Source organism: Acanthaster planci, linkage group LG09, assembly GCF_054643075.1.
Source record: "Acanthaster planci isolate LZ-2023a linkage group LG09, COTS_SCS, whole genome shotgun sequence".
Classification (NCBI taxonomy): Eukaryota; Metazoa; Echinodermata; class Asteroidea; order Valvatida; family Acanthasteridae; genus Acanthaster; species Acanthaster planci.
This window is the reverse complement of record NC_141785.1, coordinates 19,430,568-19,440,282: the sequence shown is the minus strand read 5'-3', so window position 1 is coordinate 19,440,282 and position 9,715 is coordinate 19,430,568.

Here is a 9,715-nt window from a genome sequence, read left to right as displayed (position 1 = left end):
CTCTCATTGGCTAAATTTTTACGACCTGTGACCGTAATGTCGTTAATTCCCTTGTAAGATTCGGGTAAATCATTTTATCATTAGATTTTGGTAATTGTTACGTAAATTAGTTGCGGATTGGGATGTTATCACCACACTTCAACCACTTTTGCTCTGTACTTGCAGCTCTCGGTGCTTTGTGCGTCTAAAACAGTGACCTCGTGTGACGTATTTCCTTCACAAAAATCTGTGATTAGCCCTTCCCAGCGCCCTTTGTTGGCGCTGGGTGACGAGCAAAATCGTTACTTTGCTTTTTGGTCACAGACATCATAGTTATGATCTCTATTTTTTGGTTGATGGGAGCATGCACGTGTAGTTCTAGGCATGCGCGTTAGTTCTGAGCACGAGCACAACCGTGGAAACGGTTAGTCTGGTTCCCTGCCCAAAGATTCCCTGACGACTCTTGACAAAAAATCTTAGGTCAGGCATCACCCGCGGATTTACATAGATATGACTCAAGGGTCAGGGGTCAGAAGTTAAGAGCCCGGATGTTTTCGATTTCATCAGTGGCAACATCTCAAAATTGAGGCTTTTCCCATATCCGGTGAGCAATATTGCAAGTGTATCCCCACTGAGCGCATGTTTCAGGCACAAAGCCTGCATTGGTCGAAGTTATATTCTGCATTTCGCCTGGCATTTCGGCCAAGGCGACCTTCGATTTCAGTGTATAGAGTCAAATATTGTAGGATCAACAGCTGCTATTAGGATACGGGAATTTACGTTCAACAGCTAGGCTACAGCCGCCCAACCCGGCCGGGAATAGCCGAACATCAACGGTACCATCCGAACATTCCGAATATAGACGGGACGCCTTCGGAATATTTCGGCTATTTCCGGAAAACTGGAGGAATTCCTCCAATCTTGGTCATAGGCCTACCGGACCCCTGATTCGTAGAGTAGTCAGAATCATCGGGTCTGGTATCCAGACTAGGAAACGGTTTGTCTGCCGCCACCATGTGTCTCAAAGTCTCTCATCGTTTTTGTCTTTTGAAGGGTTAAATTGGGAGTTTAAAAAAGAAACTCATGAAAGGTAAAGAATTTATGGACAGTTCAAATTTGAAAAGATGTATGAACTCTTTGGCCTACGTGAACAAGAAAAAAATGAATTCTTGACAGTTGGTCAAACGATTTCATTAGATTTACTTGCGACAGTACCAACTTCCACCAAATTAACAAAACCGAGTTTGTTGAGCGGAAGTGTTTCTACAGAAATGCAGAAAGGGAATGTTGAAGCTTCGAACGAAAAGTTCAAGAACTTGAAATGGAAAACTGCCCCCCCCCCAAAAAAAAGAACAGAAGACCCCGCTCTTACTGTAGGGGAGTAGAAGCTGCTTGGTTTCCGGCCGTTGCTACTGAGTGCCAAATACAAATTGTCGCCGAAACGTATACGGACGAGGTCCGGTCTGTCAGCAGTGATAACTTCCATAGAACTCACGACCGTACCTGCATAATCCAATCAAATATGACAAATTACTTGAAATTAAAGTTAGAAAATAGGTTCAGAATTTAGCACTGCAATTTCAGAAAAAAATGAGTTTGATCGATTTTATTTTATTGCTTCAACCGTACCATAATTGGATGTTTTGTTATTCCCCCCAAAAATAAAATAATTCGGAATGGAAAAATTACAAATTAGATAAAACAGAAAAAAAGACGTTCTTGTTTTTCACGACCGTAATAAATTTAAGATGTAATACAAAACTTTGAACTTGATTATGTTTAAGGATTAAACGAGAACCACCGCATCCATGACAAGAGAGACACACCACATTATTCATGATGTCGGGGTTAGATTTTAGTGGTCTGGACTTCCTTCCATGTATCAATGCACAAGACATCTTGTAGACATTTTACTATTGGATGACACGGAGTCAGGCATTTTATGCATGAGCATGATAATGATGTATACCACTAAAACATCGATTAATACTTTTTTTTCGAAAGTACCTGCTCATTAAGTCACAGATGTTTGCTTCGTATACAGGAAATTGTTTTCAAAGAAAAACAAATTGAATTTCCAAACCCATACTGTCCTTAAATATCTGTCTACAAGTGCACTAGTCACTCTAGGCTGAAAGAGGAACGTGATTGGTCAGTGTGTAATAATTAAGCTTTAAATCGTGTTCTGGTTTGTCAGTTTCAGCTCAGTGACATTCACTATCTTATTCCATTAAGACAGCAATTTGAAATTTTCTCTTTATTTTTCTAGTATGCTTTAAATTTAGACTTTTACGTTTCTCTGTATTCCAAGTCTTTCGTGCGAAAAGATGCTGGCTTTATATCGATTATAATGCAGTGGAAACACATTAGTATTCAGCGGATTCATTGCTGGCGTGCAGGTGTGCATAAAAATCCATTGCCTGTTTATCATCCAATCTCGAAAACGTTTATTTTCCTTAAATAAGCTGGTCTTATAAGGGAGGTAAAGGGGGAAGATTCTTGATACATGTGGTAATTTGTATAAAATGGAAAGAAATTTCTGAACTGTCTGCCTCCGGATTCATTTGTCGTGATTCTTTCGTAGTTTCTACGATTGTCTCTTCCAGTGCAGAGAAAAACCTTCTTCGTTAGTCCCCCGAAATCGCCCTTGTCTCATTTTTCAAAAACAAGAAAACCTTTTTCTCCTTTTCGAGGAGAGGAACAGCCTCTGAGCACCCCCCCCTCAAAATAATGCGCCATGACAAATGTATGCTCGAATGGCAGTGATCATGAATGTTGGGAGAGCGAATGCAATCGGCAAAATATGACAATGGGAATAGTTCAACGAAGGTCGTTTCTGTGGGCCTTCATTGTGCGTGTACATTGGTATAAAGAAGTGTTGGCAATACATGAAGTCCGCCCACAAACTTTATTGAAATTATCGCTGATGAGAACATTAAATTTTGTTAAGTTACCCGGGTTACTTCGTCTACACAAACGTTTGAAGTAAGGTATGTCGTCCAAAATTCCATATTGTCCCAAATGACTTCCAAAGATATAGGCCTGTACAGTGCGCTTCACAGCTAGTAAATCGGTGAGATGCCATGACTTTTGTTTGACAGATCTGTTCTTCTCTGCTTACGAAATGAGCTTACCATCCGCAGTTCCGATGGCCACAGCTTCAACAGACATCTGGTTCAAAGCAAGTTTCACGCTATGTTTGCTGTTGATGAGGTACTTGTTGTCACTGCTGGATTGTCTGTAGTGCCGCGTTAAGGGGGAGGTAGATCCGACGTCTGCTCTGACTGAAGACGGCAAGATGTTCTCTGCACTGGATATCATGGGCTGAACTTGGGTGGAGTTGGCCGGCAAGGAGGTCATCGCCGAAGAGATGTCTGCGACAGAGATCGACCAGTCATAGGGGAAGCAGAAGCAACGCTCGGCTAAACACAATGCTGCCAAGAAGTGAGCAAGCATCTCGCGGAAAATTACCATCTTGAAAAACTTGAGGCTGTCCGTTGCACAAGAAGGAGCGTTGCAAGAGGACCACGGTCACCAGGCTAAGAAGAATTTCCCTTCTTTCTGCTGCGTGGTGGTGGAGCGACAGCGGCTTTTATAAAGTTTGCCGGAATTCTATGAAATAAAGGGTCTGAGTACCTGTCGGTATTTCATCTTCCCGTATGCATAATAAATGTTTTCAGTTTATTGTATTTTGGACAAAGGAATCCACGAAAAAAATGCAAAAACGCAGTGAACTGTTTTCGTAACTTCTAAGTTGTCCATGAGATATATTACATGCACTGAAATTTCACGCTAAAGAGCAAATATTTCGACATCGACGGATGCATTTTCATCCCGGAATTTCCCGTCCAAAGGTCGGATCCGCCCCCTTCATAGAGTCCGAAATTTTGGCGATGAGTCGTGACAAAATCTTCAATGGTAACCTGTTTCACTAAAGATTAAAGGGAGTGTGAGTCTACTCTGTCAACCACGTTCACCCAAGCGTGGGCGCACGACGTATGCTACACGCAACCACCACGGAACGGAGCTCTCATCAAGTTAGACTTGAGTTCTGATCCCCAGCAATGTACGAGAATCTATTAGTGTTCAATGCCGCTTCAGATTGGCCCCTTGCAGTGGCGTAAGTTTGGGCTGGAAAGTGGGCGATGGGGATGGTGAGGAGGGGGGGGTTGACTTGACCGGCAATGGAAACCTGAAAAGCGGGGGGGGGGGACTTGACCGGCAATGGAAATCTGAAAAGCGCGGGGAGGGGTCGACTTGACCGGCAATGGAAATCTGAAAAGCGGGGGGGTGACACCATAACATGACACTGTTCGTGATACAGATACATAGATGTATAATGTTGCAGATTCCTGATTTAGTGTTGTTGGAAGTCCAAAAACCTCTCCACACTCAGTCAAATACCTTTTTTTTCACGTCACGATAAAGTTGGGGGGGGCGTAGGATCAACCCCTCACTATCACCCAATGCAATCAATTAATAGACAGTAGTAAAAGGTAACACAAGAACCAGTGTAAGAGTTATTTTGTTTCAGAGAAGATGGGCGGATAACAGCTAGGTTGTCATAGTGATATTAACATGCTTTTCATAATTTGGATAATTTTTCAACATTTCAACTATACATCCATTCGATAAGTATGAGGCTAATATTATGTTTTAAGGGCCCCTTTCAGCCAAAATGTTCTTTTAATCGAATTCAAGCTTTTCAAGTCACGCTAGGATTCAGCGTGGCATTCATTTTCGTTGTCTTTTTGTCATTCTGTTCTGTCACAGCCACTCAAGTCTCTACTTTCACCCGCCGTGTATGAGTTCAATGTTTTCCAACTTCTCGTGCATTTGAATTAAAATTCGTCGACATTTTTGCAGTATCAATCCGAATACACTCCAATCTGAGGTCAGATTCGGATCGGATCTTTCTCACCGAGCCAACTAAGTGCCTGTTGCGAGATAGCACTTACTATAATAAAAACAAATAAATACTTATAATAAATACCAATCTAGGATTTTTATAGCCTGGGTTGGTATTATGTACAAGCCCTCTGTACTTTGCCCTCAAATTGAATGTCTCCCTCAAGGTCTCGTGTAATATCGGCTTCTAAATGTCGCTTTCAACAGTTCTAATCTGTTGGAGTCTATACTTTGCGCCCCAGGCTACGTGTGCTGGTTAAGCGATGATTCTTGAAAGTCATGTGTTCGAATTATCGTAGTCGTACGTGTGTGGGTAATCAGTGCCAGGCGCGGCTTTCGTCGAAATCGTCGAGATGGTAAATTCCGCCATTATTTCCTTCGTTGTGGTTTTTCCCTGAGGAGTATGGGGGGCGTCGCCCCGTACCGTACAAACTTGAAAGTTACTAAGACCAGGCCGATCCTAGATATTCATATAAGTGCGATGTCAGTATGACGTAATCATGCATGTGTCAAATTACAAGCCACCGTAGTTTAAAAAAAGATCCACTTCTCTCAGCAGTTTAGCACGCACTGATACCGGATTTCAGTTCGTATTTTGGGATCTGATAAATTTTGAGTTGGTCAGCAACTGTGAGATGCAAAGTCGCTTGACCTGTGCTATTCCGAGGTCAATGAAAGGTCAAAGATACATTTGAAATGCTTAAAACAACCCCTCAAATCAATACATTGGTCGATATCTTTAAAAAAGTTTAGAATATTAACGTGAAACTTCGTGCTAACGGAAGCCTTGATGTCAAGATGTGCTTGCTTTCGTGACATCGCAATTTCCTCATCAGGTATTAAATTAAGACTCCTCTATTTTCTTAAATAAATTATAAGCACCAGAATTTTATTAAAGGTTCCCTTAGGCCCCCCCCACCAGGATACACAGCAAATATTTCTGCTAATGTCCTGTGGCAACCCAATTCATTTTACCAGTTACTCCTATGAATATTGAAACAGGTGCATGAGTAATGTATGTTTCAACCTTGTTGACCTGCGTGAAAGTGCAAAATATCTAATCCATACAGCCACTCCTTTCCTGTATCCAATCCTGTAAACAATTCGTAATCTGGAAAACTGAACGGATCCGGAACCTGTCTAAATGCGCCTTTGATTGGCTGCGTTGCGTACGCGATGCGTTCATGCGTTTCACTTTTACGGACACAAAAATCGACTCCATGAACATAGCCCATGTGCAAGGCTCCTGTCGCTTGCTCCAAGCTAAACAGATAATCGGAAAAAAGACCCATTAAGACCTGAAAAACAACCGTTGAGTTTCGATCGTCCCCTTCCCCGCCCTTACAACACTACTTTGGAGAATTTTGAGAAGCAAGTTAAGTGTGTCATTAGAGCGGCAGGCTCGCAAATGATTACTTGATGTACTGCTTGTGCATGCATGTTCAGTGCGCACGCCTCGCGCGCATGCGGCTCTCGCCCTCAAAGTTTATGCAAAGATTATCAACAAAACACACACGTACGTCGTGTAACGTGAAATGGCTGACCTTTTCAGAGCCTCATGTACTCAGTTATGCTTTATGTACCCGAAATTCCTCGGAGAATATAGAGCGACATTTTGTTTAATTAATGCTTGAGCCATTTCCCTCCTTTGAAAAGTAAAAGACTCCAATAAATCCAAGCCCTCCCTTGTCGAACAAAATCTGACTTCCTATGAGTGAAATTCCTGGATTTTCTTAATTGATAAATTTGGTTTGTAAATACAATTGAAACACATTAACACATTACAACGTCCTGTATGGCTTTTTCTGGGAGGAAAATGACCTTTTCGAATTGTGAAATGTCAGGGAGAATTGTGCCTTCTGAGGAAAATAAAGCATGAAATCTGGTACACAGTTACAAACACGCACTAAGAGAGATTTATGGCATAAGACCATCGGAGATTTCTTCTACGATAACAGTGGCAGCCATTTTGAATAACCATCTCATCAGGGCTGGGAGGGGATTAAGTACAACCCTCCCCCAGAACTGATCGCAAGGGGTATTTTTATTTTAATCCTGAGCAGCCCTATACGGGAAAACAAGAAGTCAACAGAAAAAAATTAGGGATGTAGGCCTACATGTGCTCTCTATTTAGGCCGCTTTTTGAAATCCCATCTTAGTGCAAGTATTTCCTACTAGCGGGGGGGGGCAGTCAGTTGGCCATATGACTAAAACTCATTGAGTCTTATCAGAAATTTGACCTAAGCCAATTAAATGTTCACAGAATATATCTTTCAGAAAATGTCCTTGGTTACCATGACAATCAACTATAGTGGGGACACAGCGCTAATCAACTTCGTTTACATAATTTATACAAATCTCCTCCCCCACTGTTTAAAGTAGGGGATATTATGTCACTTCGTCACTTTTTCAAGAGCCACACGTGGGTTTTGAAGAAAATTGGCTTTCGAGAAATCGCCAGAGCCAGAAGCTTCTTCTATTTCAAAACTGCAAAATTACCAACACGGAACAAGTTTATGCAGTAAAAAACCCTCAAATGGTACTCCGAGAGGTATAAACTTTTGACTGAACCAAGTAATTAAAATGAACCCAGTGATTAATTAAGCGAAATGAATTAGTTGAGATGCGCTTCCGTTCATGAAATCGAAAATTCACGTTTTTCTACTTGTTGGCCCTTCTGTGCCATGTATTTTTGTAGCAAAATCCCAAGACATTTAGCAACCTGAACACGCTTTACAGCAATACCATTGATGATTACATTAAAATTCTCAGTGTTCTTATTATTACCGAAAATGGGTCACTTGGGAGACATTCCCATAGGAACGTGCACACAATTTTTCAAACTTTTCCATCCCATAATTCCCTAATCCGATCTTAACCAAACTTTGCATGTTTTCCTTTCAGACCCTAATCTATCATCTCTCGAAATGTGGACGATAAACATTTTCTTCCTTTTGGTAGCTGGAGCATTAGGGAGACATTGAAATGTCTCCCTAATGACCGATGTCTCCTAATGTTGAAAAATTTACCACAGAATGTCTCCCAAGTGACCTATTTGGAAATATTTAGCTTAGCCCTTATCCCAATAATCATAACGTTAGTTTTATCTAAATTAAGAACAAGTCTGTTGGCGTTTATCCATCACACAGCACATACCGTTGGTCAATTTTTCCTCTATTTCACCAACATGCGCTCCCTTAACCGTAAGCGTAGTGTCATCGGCATACATGTCAATAATTCCATCACCCACAGAACTAGGCAAGCTATTTACATAGCTAGAAAACAATAATGGGCCCAAAATAGATCTATGTGGGACTCCTGTTCTAACAACCAAAGTATTTGAGGTTGTACCTTTGAAACAAACACTTTGGGTGCGTTAATTAAGATAAGATCGAAACCATTTTAGAGATGTTTCGGAACAACCTAGCGAGCCAAGCTTAGTGAGTAATAGATCATGGTTAACCGTATCAAAGGCTTTTCTGAGATCAATAAATGCAACACCTATTAGTTTACCTTCATCAATATTCTTAGACCAATTATTGACAAGTTTAGCCAGAGCAGTGGTGGTCGAGTGAAGTGGCCTAAAACCAGATTGATTGTCATGTAAGAGATTGTTGTCACTAATAAAAAAAATTGATTGTACACTGCTCGCTCAAACATTTTACTTAATATTGGCAACACTGAAATCGGTCTGTAATCATTTAGACATGATTGATCACCGGCTTTATGAAGCGGGAGAACCTTAGCACTTTTCCATGCATTTGGAACATGACCTGTATAAAGGGACATATTAATAATGTACGTCAGAGATTTAACCACAATAGGGCAAGCTAATTTAAGGAGCCGAGCTTATGTTATCATTGCCTGTTGCTTTCTTGACATCCATTTTAGATGTTTCACCAATGACAAAATTATCAGACACTGGCTCAAGGTGAAAGGTCATCCCCGGTTCAATATCTGGCGTTACTTCATTTGTACTACCTGTATTTAACTCACAGGCTGGTACATTAGCAGTAATCTTAGCAACAGAAGAGACAAAGTGATTATTAAATGCAGTAGCAATAGCCAAAGGTGAGGTACAGTCTTCGTTATTAACCTTTACGGTGTTACAGTATCTGAGCTTGGGGTGATTTCCTTCAAGTATTTCCAGATTTACTAGACTACTTTACTATTCTGCGCATTCCCACGAAGAATACCACGAGAGTAATCAATTTTACATTTTTTTCGACAGGTATTGCTAGGATATTACTGGCCCCGCTTGTCGGGCTGAGATGTAGGCAGTGATCAGGCATTTTTGGAATGTTTTCATTTTCAGCAAATGGCATTCATTTCATGGTAAGTTTTTAAAGACAAAATTGCGCTCTGAGAATTGTCCGGATTCCTTTGGACACCACCCGCCTGCTGAGCGGTCTCACAATGTTGATCCTTTTTGTATTTCGTAGGTACTTTTTGTGGGATTCGAAGTTGAGAATAACCGAGAGCCTATTACTCCAAGAATCTACAGGTAGAGGTGGTCCATGGTCATGCTACGCCCAGTAGCGATCATAAACGCGAAATTGACCCAAATTCGGGCTGCGAAAGTTGAACTGATTCAAATATTTCCTGACGTCCAATTCAGTTCACTTTCACATTTGTCTGAAGCAGGAACTGGCCTAAACGTTTTTCCACCACATTTTAGGAGCTTCTGCGATCTGCTTAACAAACATATAAAGAGACGTCAACTGATCACAAAGAAAAAAAAAAGTTTTTAAAGCGTTTATTTGAAACCATAATGGAGATGTTAGTGCTTCAAGGTGGAAATTAAGAATGGCGTCATTTTCTTTATGAT